General features: G+C 42.4%; 1 non-coding gene across 1 annotated transcript; it reads right to left on the bottom strand.

The window, feature by feature from the left end:
• Positions 1 to 9,866: 9,866 nt before the first annotated feature.
• TRNAQ-CUG (transfer RNA glutamine (anticodon CUG)) lies at positions 9,867 to 9,938 on the bottom strand. Its single transcript has one exon. It is a non-coding gene; the product is annotated as a tRNA-Gln (tRNA).
• Positions 9,939 to 12,689: the final 2,751 nt, after the last annotated feature.

Genomic DNA, 12,689 nt, shown 5'->3' with positions numbered 1-12,689 from the left:
AGGAGACACCCCCCCCCACCCCCTTTCCTCTCAGTTACATCAATAAGGCACTCAAGTAGTTTTTTCATGGTGGTATCTTTTCTCTGCTTCTATAAATAATCTTAAGCATTTTTCCTAACTTTTCTTATTTTTCCTCTTTTCCTTTCGCATCTCTCTAGCAATCAATTAATAAAAATCAGTTTTTGGTATATACAGATAACTTGTTTGAGTTTTAATTTTGCTCAAGAGAATGATTCGAACTTGTAGTTCAATCTGCATCAAAAATTAGGCAGATCTGAACATCACAGGTGATTGCCTGATAAGACTTGATGAGTTGAGGGAAATGCCTCAGCCCCCCTGGAGGGATGCTCCTAGCAGACAAAAAGTTTTCAAACTGGTAAGATTAACAAAGGGTGGAGTGTTGTTAAAGAATGACATGGCCCTCTTTGCGATACCTTCTATGACTACTCAAGGAGCCACCCCCCTCAGGCATCTGTATCATCCCCCAGAACTCTGACTTTAGTCACACCACCACCTGAAGAAAAAAAAGGTATAAAAAGAAGAGCAGTTTACACTGCAACTGAGAGGAAGAAATGCCATGTCTCTGTGGAGGGTAACTGCTGGTAGCTTGTCCTGCCTCCTCTCACCTCTTGGAACAAAGTAGGGGTGAGAAAAACCATATGCTTTCTATGCTTTATATCTTATTTTACTTTCTTGCATTCCATCTTATTCTTACTCTATAAGCACCTTCTTACTAACTGTGTTTTACTATTTTAATACTAATAACACTAACTTGCTTTACACTTTGCTACTTTATATTAGTTATTGCTTTCTTTTGCAATGTGCAGTTTCTTTTTCAACATGTGTGTTGATAAGAAGCAGCTCTGTTCTTTCTTTTTGCTTTGTGTTACAGAGAGAGTGGTGTGCAAGCTATTTCATTGCCCTGTGTTATTGAAAGGGTGTCTAGATAAGTGTTTTAGGTGGCTGTGTTTCTAGTTAGTAGTTTTTTGTTGCTAGTTTCTGTCTGTCATGAGAATGGGGTACACTGCTGTATGGAAACTTAACTTTGATATGTTTGTCTCTGTAAGATGTGTTTTGTGCTGGTTTCTTTTGGGGTCTTTGATTATCATCAATTAAATACAATCTTGCAGCTGAACGTTATCACTGGCAAAGTGGAACCCACAATAACTGTCACATACTTGCATTAATAAATGTTATTTCGGGAGCTGTTGTGGGGAAAGTTCTTGTCTAGCTATTAAGTGTTGCCTCATATCAGAGGTTAGAAGCCCTTCCAACCTGTGTGCTATCCCTGTCGGTAGGCAGTGTTGGGTACATAAGGATCTAATTTTCTGGAGGCACTTATTTAGCTGATGAGTTCTTCCTTGGCTTAAGTGTGGTTCTCATAACAAAGGTTAGAAATCCTTCCAACGTGTGTGCTGTCTGTGTTGTTAGGCAATGTTGGGAAACATAAGGCTCTAATTTTCTGGAGGTGCTTATTGCTGATAGATTTCCTTGGTTTAAGTGTGGTCCTCATAGGGGAATCAAAAATCTTTCTAGCCTGTGTTCTGTCCAGAGTTTGGCAGGCAGTGCTGGGTTCATAAAACTTTGATTATCCCGAGGATGCTTATAGCTAATACCTTTTATTTAATACAGGTAAGAAGAGAAATCTTTGCATTTCTGTCTCTCCTCCCTTTCCTGTGATAAGTGTTGAGTCAGTGTCGCAGGTTTGGCCTTGCTGTTGCCAACCCTGGACTGGCCTCCCTTCCCCCTCCCAGAGCCTTCCCAGCAAAGGAAAGGAAAAAAAACTGAAAAGAAACTCACTCTAAAGAAACTGAACTGAATAAAAAGAATAAATTATATTTACTAACATTTACAAACCACACTGTATACACAATACATAGGATCCCACCCCCAGGGGAGAGGGGAAGGGAGAAAAGGGGATTGATTAGCCAGAAAATAGGGAAGACACCAACCCAACCTAAAGAAACTGAATGAATCAAAACAAACACAATTAAAAACCTCAAGGAAGGGGAACAAGAATGAAACAATCTCACCCAGGACAGGAGAAACACCAGGGACTGGAGGGACCAGACTGCAACCACCTCCCACCAGCTCCTCAGCCAAGAGAAGGGCAGGAAGGAACAAAACCACTCCCCCACTGCTACGTGGAAGACACGTGTGGAATACTTGTAACTTCCTTAGATACAGTGGTTACCGAGGAAGCCATGGGTCAAACCATTACATTCTGGCAGCATTAGGTCTTCAGGTTCTTGCATGATGTGGATGTTTATTCCCGTATTCACCTCTCACCTGAGAGCTCCTCAGTGTGGTGTTGCTGTGCCTTTGGACTAGCAAGGGTAGAATCCATTATGCAAGGCAACCTCAGCTTGGCTTTTTGTGTAACAACTCAGTGAGGACATTTTTGAAAACTTAATTTCTATTTCAATTAGGTGGAATACTCCAAATTAAACACATGAAATGAACATTAATTGCTCAGATACTTTTGGCCTCACCTGATTACCTTTTGCCTTCTGCAAATACCATGAGATGCTTTGGGGCTTAAGTCTGCTCCCTTTACATACCCTGCAAACTTGCAGTTAATTGGAGAGCTATGTTATAACTGCTCCTTCATCAAAACACCTTCTAAAAAGCTTTTCCATTCCAGTATCACCTGTTCAAATATGGTTACACACTAACAGCAGTAAGTGTAGAGATGCAATTATTTTCTAATAGGCTTTTACAATAATGACATCCACTGCTTTAGGCATATGCTTAATTTCATTGTCTCTTCTGTCTAATTTTACATGAGGACTCTGTTTATTAAACAAAGGCTGGCAATGTTGTTAGCATTGAGTATATGCAGATAGCAATTCCAATTTTCCTTGTGCATCTTTATTCATGTCTTTGATGTAATAGACCTTTCTTCTGCACTATGGGCCCAGAACACAATTTTAATAATATATGTGTTAGTTGAGCTGGCAAAATGTCAGCTGCCCAACACAGAAAGAAATGGTCCCCCCCCAGCCAAGGGAAAAGGAGGGAGGAAAAAGAACCAGAACCTGAAGTAGCAAGTTTCTTATAGTATGCAAAAGAAAGACAATTAAAAGCAGAAAATTATATAGTACATATATATATATACAAATGTGAGGGGAAAAACCCCCACAACAAACTAATGACAAGACCTACTAAGTCACCCAGCCAAGTAATACAGATTTCAACCACCCAGATGCCACAAAACCTCCCAAAAACTCTTCCAGAGAAAACTCACAGCAAGAGAGGAGAAAAATCAACAAGAAATGTTCACCCTCCCCCGTAGATAACACAGTGCATTTTGCAGCAAGGCCTAATCTTGGCAGGGCAGGGCAGTGCATTCTTGCAGGTCTGAGGCAAAGACCAAAAGAGGCAGAAGCTCCATCTCCCTCTCTTTTTATACTTCTTGACACTTCTTGATGATGTCAGATGATATGAAATACTTCTTTGGTTGCTTGAGTCAGGTGATGCCTGTCCCTTCTAATCTATGTCACATCCTTTGGGCCTGCTGAGTTGAGGCCTAGTTAAGGCCCAGCTAAAACTAAAGCCAAAACTACTACATATATATAAAAACTACTAAGCCTGCTGTATTTTCAGCTGCAATTGAAGGAATTTCATGCCTCCTTCTTGGAGAAACACTGTCTGAAAATACAGAACAATTACTATGACTCTGAAGAACACACTGGCAGAAAGGTTAGTAAGTCATAGCAAATTAATACATGTTCTTTGCTACCACCAAAAGGGTTAAAGCCACTGTGGAAAGGGGCCTTCCACTTGTTTTCCTTTGTGTAGAGCCCATGTGAGTAAAAAGAGAGAAAGAGAATAAGACATGTAAACATCAGCAGGTTGTAGTTTTAAAGGAGAAGGAAGCTCTAAAGCCATCTTTAAACAACAAGAAAGGGTAACTGTCTCTTTATGAGTGAATCCATGCCAGGAGTTGGTTTCCTTTGCATATCTCCTGCTGTTATGAACAGTTAGGTGCCATCAACATGGAGATTCACTGTGCAAATTAGCTTAAAATGCATTCTCAGGGCATTTCTGAATAATATGAATTGGCTCTCAGGTGGGGACTGTGGCTCTTCATTAGCAGTGTCTGGCATAAGACACTCCTGGATATGAGATAAACACTGTATGGTCATGCCCACTTGACATGTACATTAGGGCTAAATGAGTCCAGAGTGTGGGACAGCAAACAAATGAAGGAAATATTGAAAAGGTCTAAGTTTTGTGCTAGAAAAGGTCAGTTTGTTGCTTCTCCTTTCTCTTATTTTTATGGTTGTGATTTATTTCCTTCCAACACTCTGGGGAAAAAAAAAGATAATCAAGGAAAAACCCCAAATCCAAAGATCTAAATCAACTTAATTTCAGTAGCAGAATATCTTAAATAGTAGATACAGTACAAAATTATTTAATTTTGTCTTCAAATACATAGGCAAATTAATAGTCAGAAACTTTACATTAAAAACCAAGGCAAAACACTTGTGGAGAAAATATCTCTGTTGGGATTTATTCAACAAATTTAACTATTTTATGTGCTTATTAACAAACATTTTTTGTAACATCACAAGAAGGAGAAACTAGGTGCTACCACAGTTGGCATCTTTTTCTAGAAGAATTTTAGCCTTTGTAAAGTGCTCCCTTCATGTCAGATCTTCCCACATCTCATTGTCCTAAAATCACACTTTGGACTATAAGTCTTTTATTTTCATAGCTCTGTAAAGGCTAGAATATGAATTTGTAAAAGTAAAGTATTCACTTTTTGAAATAAAAGCAAAAATCTTCAAAACTGAATATAAATCAAGAACAGTTGCTCAGAGTATAATTAGATCAATTAATTATTTACACTGTTTGAAGGTAAAGGCAGATGGTGCCTATGAAGCAGCAAAACATTTGTAAGAGTAGAGATGATGGTGTGATTATCTTTAAGGAAATATAAAATGGTTTTTTTTAAGTGAAGAATACAGAGATCTGACTAGGGAATTATGATTGTACATTATCTTAAAACAAATATTTTGAACTGGTATGTGATAATATGCTGCAGAGGTGTCATATTTTAAAGCATTTTGTAGATGTCCCAGAAGGATCAGGACTGAGAGGGCAAACACTTCATGACTGCCTTGTGAGAAACAGTCTTCTCCCAGCTATTTTAGTTCTTCATCAATTCTCCAAGTGAGCTCATTCTGGTGCAAGGTGATTTTCTTGTTTCATCTAAGCATCTTCCCTGAGGGCATTTGGTGCATCTTGTAGGTGCAAATGCAGGACCTACTAGTTCTCAACAGGCTGTTTTGTACTGTGTGAGTTATAGGGGTGGGTTGGCAATTTTCATGTTTTACCCATGTAGACTCATCCTGTTCAATATATATATATGTATGTGTATATATATATGTATGTATATATATATATACATACATGTGTGTGTGTGTGTATACATATATATATATATCTATATGTATGTATGCATGTATGTATATATATATGTAGGTATATGGCTTCTTGGTTAGTTTATCAATGATGGAGGCTGATTAAAAGCTTGGAAGGGATGATTCTGAAAAATACTTTTTGAGGACAGGATTTTAATAATTTAACATGCATTTAAATCGTGAGTCTTCCCTTGGCATTAGGTCATGATGGTATTTGGTGATTAAGTATTAGTGATCATCAGAGAGAGTTTCTGGCATTGAGTACATTCTCACGTGATACTTGGGTGGTTCTTTCAATTCTGTGATACATTTCATGACAATGAAGAGTAATGTTGAGGGTTGAGGTAGTTATCACATGTATTCTCTGATACCTCAGGGTATTCTGCATCAAAATCTCTCCCCTTCTTACTGCCTTCTCCTTCTTCCCTTGAAGTTAAAACCCTTGTGTGGCCAAGACAGGCCAGAAGAACACCAACTAGGAGGTGTCCATTCTCTTGCAGGGCACTAACTCTTGAGTGGGTACATCTGGGGTTTGGGACTCAATTTGCAGGAATGGTTTTATCCAGTGATGTTCTAATCACAGAATCACAGGATGGTTAAGCTTGGAAGGGACCACTGGTGGGGTCGTCTGGTCAAACCTCCCTCCTCAATCAGAGTCTTTGTAGAGCACACGGCACAAAATTGTGTCCAGGTGGTTCTTGAGTATCTCTTGAATATCTACATTGAATATATAATGCAAAGTAAGTTAGGACTGCCCAGAGTCTGCAGCCAAGGGTTTCTTAACTGCCAAGGTAGGATCAGAGTACCTTCACCTTGGTAATTTCTAGTCCCATGATGTTTGTTCTTTTATCTCAACATCAAATTGCATTGTAAAATATATTTATCATGATACAACCTACTTCTTCAGTTTCTCCTCCAGAATTTAGAACACAATTCTTCATCAGCACAAGGTCTTCCATTACATGTGCAAGTGCACTAAAGGGGAGATAATTCTGTGGAAGAATTACAGGATGCTGGCACAAGTGGCCAGACTACTTGTATTTTATCAGTGTTTAACACCTGGGGCTTTTTTAGGGAATCTGGGCAGTTCTGCAACCTGGGGATCCTGCTTGAATGGTTGTGCATCTCTAGAAAAAGAGTGTGCCCATCATGAAGAAAAGAGACCAGGGACCTGTGTAACATGCTCTGAGAAGTTTCAGTCTGAGCAGGGTGACATTCACAGTTCTGAGATGTTTCCAGCTTGCTTAAGCAACTCTGAAAACCAGATGGGAGTGAATGTCATGGGGTTCTGGTGGCTTCTGCTGCAGAACAAAAAAATGCTTAGAAGTACAAATTCTTGAAAGGGAAATTGTCCAACTATGATAGTTCTGAAGTGAAGGAAAACATAATGATGAAAACTGGTAACAACTTTAGAATTTTCAATCTGCATTTAATTTTTAAATGACCAAATAATGTTTAGAATGTTTAGAATTAGCAATATTTCACAGGTATAATTTTTTAATCAGTGCTTGCTGTTCTAAAACGCACATGATTTCTACCCTCAGTTTACCACAGCCAAATGTATCCTTAATGAACAGATTCATTACTGTAGCAGTTTCCAAGGAAGGAAAAAAAAAAGCCCAACCCCAAGCCATGAACATTCCTCCTGCCCTTTACATCACAAATGTATTTGTTCCTGGTTTTGGATGAGGACTAGAGATATGGATTTCATGTCAGCTGTACAGACATTGTCAGCACTATGTTTTTAACTTGTCTGCTTGCTCATCACATTTAATTAATGAGGGTATGAGCCAAAACAGGTGTTGGTAGCAGAACAGACAGCAGCTGGCAAACAATTTTTAGATCTACAATTAACTCATCTATACTATTGTTCCAGATCAGAGAGTTCATACAATTTTACAGAGTAGGACTTCATATAATTTTACAGAAGAGGTTATTATCAGACTGAGCTCTAGAGGCACATTCATTTTTCTGTTTCTGTTCTGCTGAAGTTTTTTTAAATGACTTTTTCTCAGGCTTAGTTCTCATGGTAAAGCTGTTTGAAAAGTTTAGGCTATTCCCCCCCCCCCCCCCCCCCCACCCCCCCCCCCCCCCAGAAGAACCCAATTTACTAAAACAATCTTATCAAGGAACTAAATGGCCTTTCAATAAAGAACCCTAAATTCACTTCATTTTCATCTCTTTTTTCAGAAAGAAAGTGGCATAAATAGCTCTGGAACTAGAGCTAAATAAAACGCTTCTCCAAATCTGTGTCTGTGTAAATTGCACAGAATGAAAGTTGTACAAGTTCAGCAAAATCTAAAATGCATTAAGAATCTACCCAAACTCTGAATTTTCTCTTTTTAAAGAGTCCCAGGCTCTTTAAAGCACCACTGCCATTTCTATGCCCTTTGCTGTAACACATTCCAAGACTTTTCAGACAGAGCTCCTAAAATGTGAACTTCTGGCATTCCCTGATGTGCCTGCCATTAACTGGTGGCTTAAAGCTGGATGTCTAAAATGAGCAAGCAAAAATCCCATAGATCCATAAAGCCATGAAGGGTAATAACAGGGTGCTACTGGCCATCTCTATATGGCTTTGTGTCACAGCAAAATCCATGAAGTAACTGAAGAGGGAGGCAACAGTCTGAGAGAGAGCAAAGTCCAGGTTGTTCTGATCAAGTCATCCTGAGGTTAATTGACTGATTATTTTGATGAAATGTTTCATGTTGTAGGGATGATCAATGACAGAATTGAAAGGGAAATAGTACACACCCCTCTGGTGACATGGCAACAAAAGCAAGAATGGTAACAGAGGAGGGTACAATCTGTTTTTATGCCAGATCTGTGAAACGTGACCTTTAAGGTTTAAGGAGTTGAGGGAAACACCAGGAAAAACCTCTTTAATATCTTCGTATCTGTCTTGTTTAGAACTTTGTGAAAAATACAAAAATCTACTCTACAGATTACTAGAGAGCAGAAAGGCTGGAGCTCTCTGTGTGTGGGTCTCTCTAACCAGCAATATTGCCTCTAGTAAGTTAAATAAGGAGAAGCTGCCTATGGGACCTAAACTTGCCCTTATCACACTATCCTCAGTATGTGTCTGTGAAGCACTTACATGGAAACTTTTTATTGCTGGTGATGCCCAAAGAGGCAGAACAAACTGTTTAGAGACAAAGTTTTAGTCAATAAACAGCAAGGTATTTATTAAGACAACGTTGGGGAACCCTCCGACTAGTATCGGACAAAAGAGCTCCAAAGTCTACAGTGAGAAGCTACAGTATTTACACATTTCTAGTGAGGGATTACAATATTTTTACCTACATATTCATGCACAATTATCATATTGCAATATCTAGTTATAATATTCATAGCAGGCGGAGTTGGGGCGGAGCTGTCCATTTTGAGGAATATTATGAGGGGAAATAGGGCGGTCCCGTGGCGTAATGGTGAGCACTCCGGACTCTGACCACCAGGTTGTGAGTTCGAGTCTCAGTGGAGACCGTACCGGGCAGTTAAAGCCTCCCTGCCATCCGATCCCATCAGATCTCGGATGCTCAGCAGGGTCAGTCCCGGTTAGTACCAGGTGCTGTAGACAGTCCTGAGGACTTCACTGGCACTGTCCAAGCTCACTCAGCCGTGGCAAATGGACCTTGGGACTTAAATGATGGGGCCAGTTCTGCTCACGCTGAGCCTCACCTAAAATCCACTGCGCAGGCTGGAAGGGCACACCCCCACCTGGGGGAGAGCCCTTCCCAAATCTTTGTTCGCGAAGTTTGGCCATACTGTATGAGGGGAGATCCTGTTACTTCATCTGGTGGTGGTCGTATTTTTGCTCTTCATCCTCATGAACTTTTCAACTCAGTCTGATTTTGCTGATTCTTGCAGTGGGTCTTGCCAAATATGGTGCTCTGGCTTCTTTCTTGGTGTAATGGTTTGACCCATGGCTTCCTCAGTAACCATTGTATCTAAGGAAGTTACAAGTATTCCACACGTGTCTTCCACGTAGCAGTGGGGGAGTGGTTTGGTTCTGACTTCCCTTCCTTGGCTGAGGAGCTGGAGGGAGGTGGTGGAGGTCTGGTCCCTTCGGTCCCTGGTGGTTCTCCTGTCCTGGGTGAGATTGTTTCATTCTTGTTCCCCTTCCTTGAGGTTTTTAATTGTGTTTGTTTCGATTCATTCGGTTTCTTTAGGTTGGGTTGGTGTCTTCCCTATTTCCCAGCTAATCAATCCCCTTTTCTCCCTTCCCCTCTCCCCTGGGAGGTGGGATCCTGTGTATTGTGTATACAGTGTGGTTTGTAAATGTTGGTAAATATAATTTATTCTTTTTATTCAGTTCAGTTTCTTTAGAGTGCGTTTCTTTTCAGTTTTTTTTCTTTCCTTTGCTGGGAAGGTTCTGGGGGGAGAAGGGGGGCCAGTCCAGGGTTGGCAACAGCTAGGCCAAACCTACGACATTATTGGAGGTCCCACTGAGATTTGAACTCAGATCGCTGGATTCAGAGTCCAGAGTGCTCACCATTACACCATGGGACCGAAGGGACCAGACCTCCACCACCTCCCTCCAGCTGGTTTTGCCATCAAAAGGAGCAAGGTCAAGGGACCTGCCAGAGAGATTCAGTTCCTTGGGGTGAAATGGCAAGATGGACGTCGCCAGATTCCAACCGATGTCATCAATAAGATTGTAGCAATGGCTCCACCGACCAACAAGAAAGAGACCCAAGCGTTTCTGGGAGCCATAGGCTTCTGGCGAATGCACATCCCAGAGTACAGCCAGATCGTGAGCCCTCTCTATTTTGTGACCCGTAAAAAGAACATTTTCCAATGGGGTCCTGAACAACAACAGGCTTTCAAGCAGATCAAGCAAGAAATCACACATGCCGTGGCTCTTGGACCAGTCAGGACGGGACCAGATGTGAAGAATGTACTTTATTCCACAGCTGGAGATAAAGGTCCCTCCTGGAGCCTCTGGCAAAAGGTGCCTGGTGAGACACGAGGGCGACCACTTGGTTTCTGGAGCCGAAGCTACAGAGGCTCTGAGGCCAATTACACCCCTATGGAGAAGGAAATCCTAGCCGCATATGAAGGCATACGAGCAGCCTCAGAAGTCATCGGTACCGAAGCACAGCTTTTCCTGGCACCCCGACTACCGGTGCTAAGCTGGATGTTCAAAGGAAAAGTGCCCCCTACACACCATGCCACCGATGCCACGTGGAGCAAGTGGATTGCTTTGATTACACAACGTGTTTGTATTGGGAGCTCGAATCGCCCTGGAATTCTAGAAATTATAACCAATTGGCCTGAAGGTGGGGACTTCAGCCTGGCAGATGAAGAAGAGGAAGAGTCAGTGAGTCGAGCTGAAGAAGCTCCACCATATAATCAGCTGCCAGATGAAGAGACGCGCTACGCCCTTTTCACCGATGGTTCTTGCCGTATCGTAGGGAGGAGCCGAAAGTGGAGAGCAGCTGTGTGGAATCCCACCCAACGGGTGGCAGAAGCCACTGAGGGGAAAGGCGAATCGAGTCAGTTCGCAGAACTCAAAGCTGTCCAATTGGCCCTAGACATTGCAGAAAGAGAAGGATGGCCAAGGCTCTACTTGTACACCGACTCATGGATGATAACAAATGCTCTCTGGGGATGGCTAGATCGGTGGGAGAAGATGAATTGGAGGCGTAGAGGGAAGCCCATCTGGGCTGCAGATCTGTGGCAAGACATTGCTGCCAGAGTAAAGAAATTGAACGTGAGAGTCCGCCATGTAGATGCCCATGTGCCCAAAAGTCGAGCTAACGAGGAACAAGATAATAACAGACAGGCAGACCGAGCTGCACAGATTGAGGTGTCACAAGTAGACCTCGATTGGCAGCAAAAGGGAGAATTGTTCCTAGCTCAATGGGCCCATGATGCTTCAGGCCATCAAGGCCGGGATGCAACCTATAAATGGGCGCGAGACCGAGGGGTGGATTTAACTATGGACACTATTTCCCAGGTTATCCGCGATTGTGAAACCTGTGCTGCCATTAAGCAGGCAAAAAGGTTGAAGCCCCTTTGGTATGGTGGACGCTGGGACAAGTATAAATACGGAGAGGCCTGGCAGGTTGACTACATCACATTGCCACAGACTAGCCAAGGTAAGCGCTATGTGCTTACCATGGTGGAAGCGACCACCGGATGGTTAGAGACATATTCAGTACCACATGCAACAGCCCGGAATACTATCTTGGGCCTTGAGAAACAGGTCCTGTGGAGGCACGGCACTCCAGATCGCATTGAGTCAGATAATGGGACTCATTTCAAGAACAATCTAGTGGCCACTTGGGCACGGGAGCATGGTATTGAATGGGTATATCACATTCCATATCATGCACCTGCTGCTGGAAAGGTTGAAAGGTGCAATGGACTATTAAAAACAACTCTGAAGGCACTAGGTGGAGGAACCTTCAAGAACTGGGATAAGCATTTAGCCAAGGCCACCTGGTTGGTTAACACCAGAGGCTCTGTCAATCGAGCTGGTCCTGCCCAAGCAGAATCCCTCCACACAGTAGATGGAGACAAAGTTCCAGCGATTCACCTGAGAGGCATGTTAGGGAAATCTGTCTGGATTACCCCTCCCTCGGGCCAAGACAAACCCATTCGTGGGATTGTTTTTGCCCAAGGGTCCGGAAACACCTGGTGGGTAATGAGGAAGGATGGTGAGATCCAGTGTGTGCCCCAAGGCAATCTAGCCTTGGGGAAGAACTAATGTTGTGCTTTGAGTTGTGTTTTGCAGGAAACCAGACACGAGACGAGAAAAACCCAAGCAAAGCCGGTACTGGTATCCCATGATGTCCAACGATAAGGCAGCCCTAAACTGTGGACTAGGCCTCAACTTGGAACTGTGACTCTAACCAAAAGGCAATGGACTAAAGCTGAACTGATGCTGGTGTTGATCCTTGATGACAAGACATCTGCCTTGAAGGACTGCATATGGACTATATATATATATATATGTGTGTGTGGGATATAAGCAAATGCAATAATACAAAGATTGCGTGGAAAGACCAGTGTGGAATAAGGGGTGGAGAATGTAATGGTTTGACCCATGGCTTCCTCAGTAACCATTGTATCTAAGGAAGTTACAAGTATTCCACACGTGTCTTCCACGTAGCAGTGGGGGAGTGGTTTGGTTCTGACTTCCCTTCCTTGGCTGAGGAGCTGGAGGGAGGTGGTGGAGGTCTGGTCCCTTCGGTCCCTGGTGGTTCTCCTGTCCTGGGTGAGATTGTTTCATTCTTGTTCCCCTTCCTTGAGGTT

The sequence above is a fragment of the Pithys albifrons genome, chromosome 2, assembly GCF_047495875.1.
Source record: "Pithys albifrons albifrons isolate INPA30051 chromosome 2, PitAlb_v1, whole genome shotgun sequence".
Classification (NCBI taxonomy): Eukaryota; Metazoa; Chordata; class Aves; order Passeriformes; family Thamnophilidae; genus Pithys; species Pithys albifrons.
The sequence above is the reverse complement of the archived record's forward strand: the minus strand, read 5'-3'. Positions and strand labels throughout refer to the sequence as shown.